This window comes from Rhinopithecus bieti, unplaced genomic scaffold, assembly GCF_001698545.2.
Source record: "Rhinopithecus bieti isolate Rb0 unplaced genomic scaffold, ASM169854v2 scaffold_19617, whole genome shotgun sequence".
In the NCBI taxonomy this organism is placed as follows: domain Eukaryota; kingdom Metazoa; phylum Chordata; class Mammalia; order Primates; family Cercopithecidae; genus Rhinopithecus; species Rhinopithecus bieti.
Window position 1 is genome coordinate 940,086 of NW_016809622.1, and position 14,740 is coordinate 954,825.

The following is a 14,740-nucleotide window of genomic DNA, read 5'->3' on the forward strand; positions in this document are numbered from 1 at the left end:
ATTCATAACTCTCAGAAATGGCATGAGACCATAAGTGATTACTGCTGTTCAATGAAGTTTGGGGCTAATTTGTTAAGATTAACTCATGACTAATGCAGAAAATGAGAAAGAAGAGATGGGGGAAATGTGGATTGGGCAACTAGCCATGCCTACCACAAAGAGAGAATAGTTAGAAATTTCTTTCAGAGTTGGATAAATCTTTGAAGAAGAAATAACGTCTTAACAAGGTGTACTAGAATAAAACAACTTGCCAGGCTGAGAAGGAAAGTCTGTGGGGAAATCCTTTGGATAAGGAGAATCCATGCCTAGTTAACTGAGCCCACACACTGTATGGATATTGGGTTTAGAGGAAGCACTGCTACTTCCAGCTTGTCCATTGGTAGCACCAGCAGGGTGGGGTTTGAGGTGGTGTTGGGGAGAGAAAAGTGAAAGAAGCAGTAGATGTATGTGAGAGCTGAATCATAAGGGGCCTTGACATTCTCATTAAAAATCTTAGTTTTGATTTTTTGCTGGAGGGCCTGAAGGCTCTGAAGAGGGGATACTCATGATCAGATTCTATTTGAAAAAGATCACATTGGCAGTAGTGGGGAGCATAAACTAGATACAGACTTCCTAGGCCATTTAGAGGAAAGTTCTGTGGATGAAATTAGATGAACAAAACATGGCATTTAGGTATTTTGAGTTTTTGCAGAGATCATGGGGCCTTTCATGACACCTAAAAGGAGCAGAAAATTGTGCATCCTTATATCAAAAATACAAGTAATGTACAATAGGCAGAGAATAGCTGCCTGACTCTGGACTTAGAGCTCAGCCTAAATCACACCCTGCTACACACCCTGATGCACAATGAGATGCCACTTCACACTTACCGGAATGGCTGAAATCCAAAACACTGACACCAATGCTGGCAAAGATGTGGGCCAACAGGAATGCTGCTTCACTGCTGGTGGGAATGCAAACTGATACCGCCACTTTGGAAGACAGTTGCACAGTTTCTGCTACTTAGGCAACACCTCACCATTGGAGACCCTCTGAACCTCGGAACCCTCTCCAGCAAAATGAGGATAATGATGGAGTTACCACATAGCCAAGAGTGAGCTTCAGAAATAACTTATGTAAAGATCCCAGCAAAATGCCTGGCAAGTTGTGGGATCTATCTAGTACTCTTCAGTTGATTGTCTCATTATCTGCAAAACTGTTTAGTCAGTAAGAGGGTACCGGGCCAAGTCACCCACTTCACAAGTAAGGAAACCCTAACAAAGATGATTTATGATTTATGGCAGAGCTAGGATTTGAATCTGGGTGTCTTTTTTTTTTTTTTGGATGGAGTCTCGGCCATGCCCCCCGGCTGGGGCGCGGGGCCGGGTTCCAGCTCCGCCTCAGCTCCGCCTCCCGGGTTTACGCCATTCTCTCGCCTCAGCCTCCCGAGTAGCTGGGACTACAGGCGCTAGCTACCTCGCCCGGCTAATTTTGTATTTTAGTAGAGACGGGGTTTCACCGTGTTAGCCAGGATGGTCTCGATCTCCTGACCTTGTGATCCGCCCGTCTCGGCCTCCCAAAGTGCTGGGATTACAGGCTTGAGCCACCGCACCCGGCCCGAGTCTGGGTGTCTTGATTGTCAGTTCAATGTTGCTCCCCTCAGCAATGACATGCAGCCAAGCAATCACACTATTGGCAGTGAAAATAAAAGTTAGAAAGTTCTGATGAAAGATAAAAGAAAATAAAAGCACAGGATTATTCCCCCAAGATGCATCTTCAGCCTTCTCTCCCCTGCTCTCAATCCACGTCTCCACCTGTATTAGTCCGTTTTCACGCTGCTGATAAAGACATACCCAAGAGTGGATAATTTCTAAAGAAAAAGAGGTTTAATGGACTCACAGTTCCACCTGGCTGGGGAGGCCTCATATTCACAGCAGAAGGCGAAAGGCATGTTTTACATGGCATCAGGCAAGACAGAAGTGCCGAGCAAAAGAGGAAAAAGGCCCTTATAAAACCATCAGATCTCTTGAGATCTCACTCACTATCACAAAAACAGCATGAGAGGGACTGACCCCATGATTCAATTACCTCCCACTGGTCCCTCCCACAACATGTGGGGCTTATGGGAACAATTCAAGATGAGATTTTGGTGGGGACACAGCCAAACCATATCTCCACCCATCTTACTGCCGCTCCATCTGACTCTTATTCATAATGTACCATAAGGTGCTGTGGAAGAGGATCATGCGTTTCTGTGAATCATCTCACTTTACCCTCATAGGTGTTCAGTGAGTAAGCGGCAATCGCCACTTGGCTTTGTCACATTTGTTACAGGTGCATTACTTCAGTTCAGAAGAAATTGAGGTTCTAGTATGGCTGGTTTTTGAGTATGTAAAGTTAAACAAGCAAGATGTCAGCCCTGGAGGAGTCCAGTATTCAGTGGGGAAAACAGGCCTTGAATGAACGCCTAGTATGCCAGATGATAAACCCTACCCTAGAGAGATAAACAACCTGCCCTGAAGAGCACAGACAAGGAAACATTTCACTATAGTTCTGAGTGTCAGTGAGGAGGATGGATGGACCCCGAAGTTAGAATAAGGGTGCCCTTGAGTTAGGTTTTGAAGGATGAGTAGAAGCTCACCAGAAAGAAAAGTGTTTGAGCCAAACAGGAGTAGCAAGAGTGATGTCCAGGAGCACAGACACTGAGATGTTGAGGAACTGAAAGAATGTGGGCAGTGCTGGAGGAGTGCATGCCTAGGTAGGGAATGGCAAGAGATGAGGCTGGAAAGACAGGCTGAGGCCTTGATGCCTGTTCAGAGAGGGAGGTGAGGCTTCATTTCAAAGATAGTGAGGAGTACCTGGGAGGTTTGTGAGCACTGAATTCAACTTTTAGGCTTTTGGACGAGGCACTTATCATGGGCTCCTCCTTCTGACACCATGTCTTGCCTTACAGTACCAAGGCTGTTCACCCCGCAGAATCCCACAGCGAACGCAGACCATCCATTTTACTAGGGACTGAGCCTGTCCCTTTTGTGAGCCCACTGGAGTCACAAATGAGGCATAATTGGAGTAACATACATAATCAAGAGACACTTATCTAGCCAATCCATTTGTTCATGAGGGTGATTTATCAAGAAAGCAAACCCACTGCCAAGCTGGGGGAGCAGGAGTCTCCTGGAGCTGATGCACGCTTGCTGGCAGAACATTAATGTCACTGAGCTCCACACTCAGAGGGCCGTCGCAGCTCCCTGGCCATGCCAGTGCCTCCTTGCCATCCACAGGACTGTTTGGGAGGGGACCTCACCTCCTAGACCACGGCACCATACTAGTGGCACCAACCAAGCAGAAAGGCCTTAGGGTCCACGGAAGTTGTCATGAGCCCTTCGGGCTCCACTAATGTGATTTGTAGCCCTCATGGTGACCTCATCTGGGGGCCAACCCGGGTCCTCCAAGAAGACACTGGGCGCCACTAGGACTGAAGAAGTTATTTATCACCTGCAGCATCCAGGATTGCAGGAGGAGGGAAGCATAGACAACGACCGGCCACCCATGGTTCAAGAAACACCCTGCCCAAATATTATTCTGCACCAGGCATTTACTGCCCTTCTCAGCAGCCCTCTGGATTCCGGCTCTGGGCCAGTACCATGCCCTGTGGGAGGAAGCCCTTTCCATCCCCACCATCCCATCCAGCCTTCTCAGGTGACATCAGACCCAGCCAAGGAGCTTACCAATCTAACTGGCGAGGGACCGCCTCACTGCCCGTGAGACACATAAGTAACTTGGGGCCAGGACCTCCTGTTGTTTTGTAACGTAAGTACTTTCCACCCAGGGTGCATAAGTCAAGGAGGGTTTGATTGGGGAGTCCAAATCGCTGCTATCGCAGTGTTATTGTAGCCTCCCATTCTTCCTTCTGATTACTCCGCTCAACATAATCTACAGCGGTCAGCGATAAACCTGCTGGCACTCAATTTGTAGGCAAACAATTCCTGTCTCTTGTCAGACACTTATCTTTTCCAGCAGTCAAAGAAAAACTATATATAGTGTCTCTCTGGCGTCTAATCCTCTGCTTTTTCCGACAGAAGGGAGACATCAAGGTTTTATGTTGGGTAAAAGGGAGCGGAGTTTAGCTTCTTCCTGGAACATAACAAATGGCTGTGTACCAGGGTGGAGCCGGCTAGCAGCACAGGGCTGGCTGTAGAAAGAAGAGGCAAGGCGGGGGAGGAGCAAAGCTAGAGATGAGACCATGACACAGCAGCCTGCAGGTGATTAGCCCAACGCACAAACCAGGTGAGACAAAAGCAGGATTGGTGTTGGGAAGGAAAATGGCAATAAGACAAATGACAAAGAGTGGTCCTCTAGAAAACCCTCCACTTTTCTTCCCAGAACTCGGTGTCATAGTAATGCTATAGGAAGTCTGTACAGTGCTTTCTTTATGAAGCATTTTCACACCGTATGATTGCATTCCCATGGTAATCCCATAAGGCAGGTTGAGATAAGAACTACTCCCATTTTTAGATGAGAAAATAGACATGTTAAATGTGCTTGCCAAAGGTCATAGCACTGGTAAGTAATAAAGAGAAGGATAAAAAGTCCTGGCTTTCTGACATTTAATCCACTGCTTTTCCCATTCACTCCATTGTAGGGTTTATTCACCTTAGGTTAACTCAGTTGCGCCTGCACATAGTCACACACACACACACACATACACACACACACACACACAGACCCCTAACACTACCAGCAGCCAAATAGAAGAAACATAGACAAGTGGCCAAAACTTTTTTCTTATGGCGATATTTATAATACTCTCTGTCCTCTATAGAGATGCAATTGATTACTGCTCAGAAATTATTCTTAGCACTTCATAAAAAAGCCAAAATTAATTAGACATCAGCAAAAGAAACCTTAGTTAAATTGGCTGTTTTCTGTCCTCCACTTTTGGAGAAAAAAGAAAAGCCCCAAAAAACAAGTTGATAAAAAGGATTTTTTTTTTTGGCCGGGTGCAGTGGCTCATGCCTGTAATCCCAGCACTCTGAGAGGCCAAGGTGGGCAGATCACCTGAGGCTGGGAGTTCAAGATCAGCCTGACCAACATGGAGAAACCCCGTCTCTACTAAAAATGCAAAGTTAGCCAGGCAAGGTGGTGCATTCCTATAGTCCCAGCTACTCGGGAGGCTGAGGCAGGAGAATTGCTTGAACCCAGGAGGCAGAGGTTGCAGTGAGCCGAGATTGTGCCATTGCACTCCAGCCTGGGCAACAAGAATGAGACTCTACCTCAAAAAAACAGAAAAAAAAAAAGGATTTTTTTTTGACAGTATCTCTCTCTGCTGCCCATGCTGAAATGCAGTGACACAATTATGGCTCACTGCATTCTCAACTTCCCAGGCTGAAGCAATCCTCCTGCTTCAACTTCCCAAGTAGCTGGGACTACAGCCACCATGCCTTGCTAAGTTTTGTACATGTATATGTATATGATGTATATGTATATATGTTGCCCAGGCTGGTCTTGAACTCCTGGACTCAAGCAATCATCCTGCCTCAGCCTCCCAAAGAGCTGGGATTACAGGCAAGAGCCACTGCACCTGGTTAATATTTTATTAAGGTCATGACCCAAGATTGCTCAGCTCAAGTTCCAAAGCTACAGCCCTAGTCCTCTACTGCATGAGCAAAAAGCGTGCATCCCGTTTGCTCTGCTTCCTAAAACAGAAAAGATATATGGAGTTAAGGCAAAACTGCATCAAGAATTAAAACCCAAAAGGGGGTTTTGGTTACCACAAAATTAAAAGAATAGTGCTCCCCATTTCCCAAGTGTTCCAGGTAACCAAAGCTTATCTCTACAGGACTTTAGGAGGCTTGTAAAATACTTAGTAGAACAAAATACAATAATTGCTTGTTAAAGGAAAGCACCTACCAGCTTTAAATGAATTTTTAGGGTATAGCCCCATTCTTTATCCCGATTCCAGATCAAATTCCTCTACCAAAAGTACTGTGACAATTGAAATTGAATGTTTCTTTCCCCACTTCTGGTCCTGACCATGCTTGTTTCTGACAAGACTTTGTCAACAGCTGTACTTCTTAATGAGGACTGCTCTGGGCAGCCATGTGTGATGTAGGTCCAGGAAGGAGGGGGATTCAGGGAAACTGAAGACAAATCCCAGACTTATGAGGTGCCTAGTGAGTGTCCAGCAGACGCAGGGCGGAGCCATGTGAGGCTCAGGAGGGTGTAAGGAAGCTGTTTTGACCCAAAACAAGAAGAGAAGACTGGAGCCCAGACAAAAGGGTCTTGGTCCTCATGGAAGAAAGGAACTGAGATGTGACATTGGACCTTGGAGCAGAGGCCACAGGCCCTGCTCTGCCCTTGAGGAGCTGCCAGTGGACTATCAGGGCGATAAGTGCCATGCACAAGAACAAGGAACTATGGGGGCCCAGGAGAGATGGTAAGTGGGTCTGATCATGTAGTTCAGGCAAGGTTTCATGCTGAAAGTGACACTTGAGAGGAGACTTGAAGGATTTTTCTAGAAGGAGGAGGGTAGGGGCCACTAGGTTGAAAGAACAGCTTGAGCAAAATTAAGGAGGTTGCAGTGGGTGAAATGGTGGTCCCCAAAAGATATGCCCACATCATAAGTCCTAAAAGCTGTGAATGTGGCCTTGTTTGGATAAGGGATCTTTGCAATCTGGGTGGGCCCTAAGTCCAACGACACATAGAGAAACATGCCACACAGAGGAGAGACATACAGAGGAAAGGAGAAGGCTATGTGCAGGAGGCGGCAGGGATTAGAGTGATACAGCCCCAGCCAAGGTGCACCTGGAGTCAGCAAAGCCTGAAGGAGGCATTGAAGGACCTCCCCTGGAGCCTCTAAAGGAAGCATGGCCCTGCCAATGCCTTGATTTTGAATGTCTGGCCTCCAGAACTGTAGGAATAAATGTCTGCTGTTTCAGTCATCCAAGTGTCTCGTCATTTGCTACAGCAGCCACAAGAAACTAATAGACAGCTATGAAAGGAACCCTAGTCCTGGGCCTGTTTGCCCCGAGAGCCACTCCTCATCCATTTCCTGCTCAACTGTCTATGGCAGGAGCTGACCCCTGCAGGCTGTGTTTCCCCAGCTGCCCTAGATCCCAGCAGGGCTCAGCCAAGGAGACACTGACAAGAGCCTGAGGGTAGGAGGAAGAGAGCAGCCAGGGACCTTCCTCCCTCCTCTCTCAGCCTTGAGTGGCATCTCCAGTCAGTGTCCATCTCCTCCACAGCTCCAGCTCCCACCACATATGATCACTGTGGTTCCCGGGTCCCCTGAATGACCCCAGCCTCTAGCTCGAACTGAAAGTCATGATCGCTTCTGGGATAATGACTCCAGAGTGACTAGAGCACAGGGCGCACGCAGGGAGGGAAAGCAACAATTTTTCCAGACTAGGGGCGCAGGGGGCAATGGTTTCTGGATGAAACTGTTCCAACTCAGATCATCAGACATTATACTCTCATAAGGAGCATGCACCCTAGATCCCTTGCATGCGCAGTTCACAAAACGATTGACACTCTCCTGAGAATCTAATGCGGTGGGTGAGCTGATCTGGAGGAGACGGAGCTCAGGCAGTAAGGTTCGCTCACCTGCCACTCACTTCCTGCTGCTCCTAACAGGCCACAGACCATAAACTGGTACCGATACATGGCCCGGGGGTTGGGGACCCCTGGGCTACTCCACAAACACCGAATGACATTGGCACAAACAGCAGGGTCTGGGGGCTCCTCTCCGAGGGCAAGCATCAGCAGAAGTTGCAAGCTGTCATCCCTGACTTGATATCCACCGGTACCCAGCTGGTCATCATGAAGGTGCCAGACATTTCTTGGTAGCAGATTGTACTCGTTTCCTGGGATGACCATGACAAAGTACCAGACTGTGTGACTTCAACAACAGAAATATATTTTCTCACCATTCTGAAGGCTGGAAGTCTGAGATCAGCATGTCAACTTCTTCCAAGGTAGGGCTGGTTCTTTCTGAGGACCCTGTCCCTGGCTAGCAGGTAAGCGTCTTCTCCCTGTGTCTTCGTATGGTCTTTCCCTTTGTGTGTGTCTGGGCCCACATTTCTTCTCCTCATACGAACATCAGTTACATGGGATTAAGGACCAGCCTAACAAACTCCTTTTACCCTTAATTACATGTTAAAGGCCCTCTCTGCAAATACAGTCACACTCTGAAGTACTGAGGGCTAGGATTTCACATATGGATTTGGGGGAGCAAAATGCAGCCCCTAGTCAGGACCTAGGTGTCAGTAGCAGACAGAGAGAGTGGAAGATATAGAATGTCCCGTGGGAACTGCACACACCCAGCAGAAGAGGCCAGCGCAGGTGGAAGGAAGGAAATGGAAGATGCCTTGGAGGGGCCCACCTGACTACTTGGGCAAGTCACTACTGGACTCGCTTCTGAGAGCATGTGAAAAACCCCAAGAACGCCCAGAAAGCTCTAGCTGAGGTGGTGCTGGTGGCTGGGATGGAAAAGAGTCAGTGAACAAAAGGTTTGCATTATTAATGAAACTCTGTGCCCACAGGTTGATGAAATCGATTAGGGAGAAATCTGTAGATTTTGGAAGGAATTAAGTTCTTCCTATGGCCCCGCCCTCCCCACCACAACACAAACATACACAGGTGGTGTCTGGTCTCCCTTACATGGCATCCCTGCAGAGGTGAAAACAAGAAACCAGGCCATGCAGAGAGTCATTGCAAGTAAAGGGAGACTCAGACAGAGGCTGCGGGAGCCGGCCCGGTTACGTTTGTGTGTTGGCCACATGCAGCCTGTGCGGCCGCTCCAGGACCCTAAGCCTATGTCCAAGGGAGCCATAGACACGTGCTTTTGCTGATGAGCCACAATTTATTAATAGGAGACTCTGTGGGGTGCACTGCAATAAATTGTGATTCGTGAAATTTATAAACTGAGATAGCACTAGCAAGAGGTCCTGTGCATTGTAATTCTCTCGACCTGACAAATGAACTCATTTGAGCAGCGACAGCTTCAGCCAAGTAAGAGAAATAAATCAGCCGGTGGAAATGTGGTAAGAAAGCAAACAGTTTTATTGGTCTACAGACCTTGAGAAACGTTGATTAAGTCAGATCTGGAATCCCCCCATAGTCGTTTTACAAGTTGCTTTATCCCAGAGACCCCCCAGGCCTCTCCGTATTACCACAATCTCCCAGGAAAAATGAGGAGTGAGTTACACTGTGTTTAGGATAGGTAACAAAAATATATACTTTTATGGTCCTGGGAAAAGGTGAGTCCAACCATTCATTCGAGGAGGCTTCTGTATTCCCCAGGACTATATTAGAGGAAAACTTGTGGAAGCCTTTCCACAACTGATAACCTCTCAGTCTCCAGAGAACAAAGAATAGAAAATACCTTGAGTTGTGGAAGCCGTTGTGTGAAAACAAATTTAGAATAAATGAGACTGATCAGAGATTAGTGTTTGAACAAACTATGGGTTTACTTGGCAAGTTAAGGGTAGAAGCATGAATGCAGTGAGCAATGCTGAAACTGTAGACCCTAGAACAAACTGCTTTAAATTGTATTTACGTCTTGAGAGAACCCATTTGCTATCAAATAACTAATTACACTCCATTCTGTTCATTGAAGGAAGCCCCAAAAGACTCCCTTCCAGAAAGCGGTCTGGTTTCATTTCATCCTTCCAGAAAGCCAATGGTTACATTTATTTGTAAATGTAGCCTTCAATTTGAAAATGTCGTATTCCAGACTTGTCTTCCTTCAGTTGATACAAACTACCAGGCAGGAACTATTTAATTCAGAAGTTTATTTGCAAGACCCCAGGAGGAGAGAGGTAGCAACTTCAGAGAAGGGGAGGTTAGGAAAATACTGATTAGCCATCTATGTGCCAGGCAGCATGTTCAGGGCCTCACCACCTTCGAGAAGCTATTATCACCTCATTTTAGACAGGAGACTGAAACTCAGAGATGATCATTAATTTGCCGTGGCCACTCAGCTTTGATTGGAAAAGGCAGGGAGGGACTGACAACTAAGTTCATGCCCTTTCCAGGGTGTCATGTCACCTTTCAAAATTGAGGACCCTAGTATCTTCCAGTTGATCATTCTCTCCATGTCCCCCAGCCTCTTTCTGCCGGCAGACGCAGATTTAACTGGATCCCAGAGATGATCAAGATGACCACTACCTCCCTTATTCTTCACCATCTCCATGGAAGGAACCCCCACCTCCTCCCTGGGGCAAGAGGCATGGGAAACTGAGTCTGCACCACCCATGGGGCAAGGCTGCCATGCTTGGACAGAGAGGCCAGGCATTCCGGACAACCCCCTCCCCCCCACCTCCTTCCACAAGGACAGCCTGCGGGGTAGGGTGAGAAGATGTGGGAGTTTCCAGTTTCAGGAGCTGGTTGCCCTAAGATGGAGAAAGACAGGTCACAGCGGTGCTCCAGTGCAGATTTGAACAATTTGTTGCAACCACAGGAAACTTCCGAAATGTCTTTCCCAGCAGCTCTGGCTCCGCCAGGAGCAGGAGCATGTTTGTGTGGCTGCAGGGCACCGGCAGCAGCACTCTGCTCTCCCAGCTCCCTGTGGCAACGGGAGCGAAAACTTCGGGGGGTCAGGCATAGAAACCACAGCAATGAAATCTGACTTCAAAAACACAGATGCCGCAATGTCCACTTCCAGAACACACAATGTCTGGACGGATCACCAACAAGATTCCTGCCACCTGAGGTGGAGGCAGGGCGGGAGGCGTGCCTCGGGCCTTGTGGCTTGTGGGGAAAGACCTGTCTCCCTTGCCCCTGCCCCCTCCTTCAGTCTCGCTGCTCATGCCTGCATTGTTGCGGAACTCTCAAGTGAGTGTTCTCTAACCACTCCAGTGGCCTCATTCCCAAACACTCCTCCCATCACTTTACCCCCAGCTCTAAAAATTGTTCGTGCTTTCTCTTAGCCTAGAGCAGTGCTTGAAGGAGGACAGAAATTTCCTGGGGGTCCTGTTAAAATGCAGGTTGTGATTCAGCAGGCCTGGGGTGAGCCCAGGCTTCTATGTGTCTAACAAGCTTTCAAGTCCAAGGATGCCCTTGGTCCCAGGACACATTTTGAATGGCAAAGGATAGTACATATGTCCCAGATTCCTAAGGCTGGTGTTGAAAACTCTGGGCCCCTCCCCCTAGACTACCTTTCTTAACTCCTTGATCTCCTCCTCACCCCTGCAATGCTCCAGGCAGAGTCACCTGCCAGCCCACAGGCACACCCACACCCCAACTCGCCCACCGTGGGGGTTCTGTGCCCACCATTTCCCTCAGCAGCAAAGCTAGCTCCCAGCTCTGCTGTTCAAATCTTACCTCCTGCAAGTCCTAGCCTTCCCATAAAGACCATTGTCTTCCTTACAGGAAGAGCTGCATTCCAGAGCCGTGGCATACAAAGAGAACAATCTCTGCTTTCCCAGGAAGTGTCAAACCCAGGCATTGTTTGGGAGAGACAGATCTGGGCCGCCTCCCTAGAGTGGTGGAGCAAGCCCTGAGAGCTGCCTTGGCTGGGACCACAGCTCTCTGATGGGAAGCCCTGCTGCATGCTGGCCCTTTTGGAAGGGCATTCACTAGTCTGGTATGCTCAACAATCTGGAGACCAGGGTCCCTCGTGCAGTGCAGTGAATACCTGAGTCTGAGAGAATCTGGCTTGATACAGATAGAATTTCATTTTCCTGCTTCACCTTGGTGAGGCCAAATACCAGCTAATGAAAAGTGGATTATGTATTCTTTTTCTTTTTGAGATAGAGTGTCACTGTGTCGCCCAGGCGGGAGGTGCAGTGGTACCATCTCGTCTCACTGCAACCTCCGCCTCCCGGGTTCAAGCAATTCTCCTGCCTCAGCCTTCTGACCTAGCTGGGATGATGGGTGCGCATCACCACACCTGGCTAATTTTTGTATTTTCGGTAGAGACGGGGTTTGGACATGTTGGCCAGACTGGTCTCGAACACCTGGTCTCAAGTGATCTGCCCACCTCGGTCTCCCAAAGTGTGGGGATTATAGGCGTGAGCCATTGCACCTGGCCTGTACTTTCTATAAAAATATTTTATGCCATCTGATATTTAACTGGGAAATGACTGCAGAACTCTCAGCCATCCTTTGTTTTAAATATTCAAAAGCACATATCTGACACAGCCCCCTAAGAAAGGCTATCTGGGGCACTCTTTAGTTTTTCTGTTTTCTTCCTAATGGTGAAACTCCAGCCAAGATTTTCTGGTTGTGGAACCTCTTCTGATTCTGCCGTTTCACTGACTGGAAATGATTGCTAATAGGAATGAAAATGTTCATCTTATCTGCCCCTCTGTTATTTGCAGAGGAGGGTGTGGTGTTATCAGTTTGCAGTGGGGTTTAGAGGTGGTGTCAGCCTTGCAGAAAGTTTGGTGGGTTTTCATTTCCCTGCCTTTGCTGTCTGCTGCTTTGAGGGAAATGGGTAACCGGATCTTAGAATCCCTGGATGTGAAGAGATAACATTGACCATAGGCAATTTTACTGATAAAATAATATATAGTTTTCAAGTATTCCCATAATGAGTCACTTCTAAATAGTCAGAAATACATTTCCTGCTATTATTCTTTGAGAGTGAATTGATAATTTTATGAAATTACTCCCCTTGCTAAGGTAGTCCTGTTGAATGCATGCCGAATTTGCAACACGGTTCTTAAATCTGCAGTAACCTGGTCTTTTGGGACCCACCAGATATGAATCAAAGTCCAGAGCATATTCTCTCATAAAAAATGTATTCTTCTTGCTTCTTGCTGTTCACGTTACCAAGAAAAAGAAATGTATTCTACATCTAGCTCCCCTTCCTGAAAAGAACAAAGAATAGCATCAGAGCAAGAGTCAGACAAAATCTATTGACAAGAGTCCAGAAGGCCAGGGCACTGGCTCTTCAGCCATCCTCCTCTTTGGCAAGAGGCAAACATCACAAATCACTGATGGATGGAGCCAAAGCCTCATCTAAGCACCGAGTGAGGCTGTGGGCTCTTGAAGCAAAAGTCAAGAGACCTGGATGCTATGTCCTGCTGCTCTGCCCCTCAACAGCTTGGTTACTTTGGGCAAGTCTTTTAATCGATGTCAGCCTCAGCTTCCTTATCTGGAAAATGGGGTTAATGACTGCCCCACTTTCCTTGCAGGATGGCTGTGACAGTCAAGCCAGATTGTTCCTCGGCAAGTACCTTCTAAATTTACACAAAGGGGTGAGTGCCGTGTGATTGGCAGGGAGTATCTGCTGCTGGTTCTGGGGCTAAACAAAGTAGTTCTGTCTTCTACTGTGCTCCCAGCCTTCCCTCCCAACCTGGGTTACCTTTTAAAGATAGAAGAATTGGCTTCTTCTATCTTTAGAATACTAAAGATATTACAGGCTCACGCCTGTAATCCCAGCACTTTGGGAGGCTGAGGTGGGCAGATCACGAGGTCCACAGATCGAGACCATCCTGGCCAACATAGTGAAACCCCATCTCTACTAAAAATGCAAAAATTAGCCGGCCGTGGTGGCACACACCTGTAGTCTCAGCTATTCGGGAGGCTGAGGCAGGAGAATCTCTTGAACCCGGGAGGCAGAGGTTGCAGTTAGCCGAGATCACGCCACTGCACTCCAGGCTGGCAACAGAACAAGACTCTGTCTCCAAAAACAGACGGAATAATTATGGTGGGGGCAGGGGTCGAAGTGGAAGAAGGAAAGCAACAGATATTTTAGAGGGATCAGAACCCTGTCCATTTCACATGTGATTCTTTAAATCTGTCTCCTGCATGTCCTCACTGAGTCCCCAAACAAATTCCCCAATCCCATCTTGTCACGCACCTCAGTAACAGAATTAGTTAATCCTAGTTAACCTAGATAACTTATCTTTCCCCCACTCCTAAGGAACAGAGGCCATCATTGTGTCTCCACAGGCTCTCTTAAGGGAGATTACCCTTCATCTTCTCCAAAAGGTGGAGAAGGAGACAGTACTGATGGAAAAGGGAGCCTTCAAAGGATTCTAGTGCCTCCCCCAGGACGGGAAGGGAAGGGAGCTGTGATCCTAGGTGTGAAGGCTCTCCTTCTCTGGCAATCCTCGGGAGGCAGCAGGGCCTTAGGGAGAAATTGTAGCAATGACAAAGCTCTGCCAAGGAATGGTGGAGCCAACAGCCTTCCAGGAGCATGAGGACTTAGCAAATGAACACATCAGTAGTCACCCCTGTGAACCGAAGACCAGAGGACTCTATCCAAATGATCTGGGTGGATGTCCACAGGAACTGAGAGGAAAGGTCATTACAGGAAGGTCTGCAACCGAATTTCCTACCACCCTGGCAGGATGGCTACAGTAGCACATCAAATTTAGCTGAAAGTAACACAAGAAACGTGAAATTTCTTATGCCCTATTGTTAGTGTACAATTCACATGCCTGCTATCTTTCTGAGACATTCTGGCAGATAACCCTGCTTTCTTTGGATACTCCAAAGTTTGCGAGAAACAGTTCGAAAGATCAACACAAGCTCTTTCTGAAATTACCTTCTGCTCCCTCCCCCAGTGAGAATTTACCCAGGGAAATAACAGCCCAGCACATATTTCCCCCACAGCCTGAAACCCGAGCCATGGATGCCCTACCCTCAGCTCACCCACAAGCACTTCTCAGCAAACCTGGAGGAGAAAATAATGTCTTATCTTTCTTGTGTTCAAAAAGGAACACACAATAAACACATCAAGAAATAAATACAAAACTTCATGACTAGCAAACATCGTCCATAGTTACCAGGCAAGACCTAAGGTTGAACT

General features: G+C 47.6%; 1 long non-coding RNA gene across 1 annotated transcript; it reads right to left on the reverse strand.

Moving 5' to 3' along the window:
* Positions 1-9,937: 9,937 nt before the first annotated feature.
* LOC108540699 (uncharacterized) lies at positions 9,938-10,678 on the reverse strand. The gene has a single exon (XR_014485117.1). It is a non-coding gene; the product is annotated as an uncharacterized LOC108540699 (long non-coding RNA).
* Positions 10,679-14,740: the final 4,062 nt, after the last annotated feature.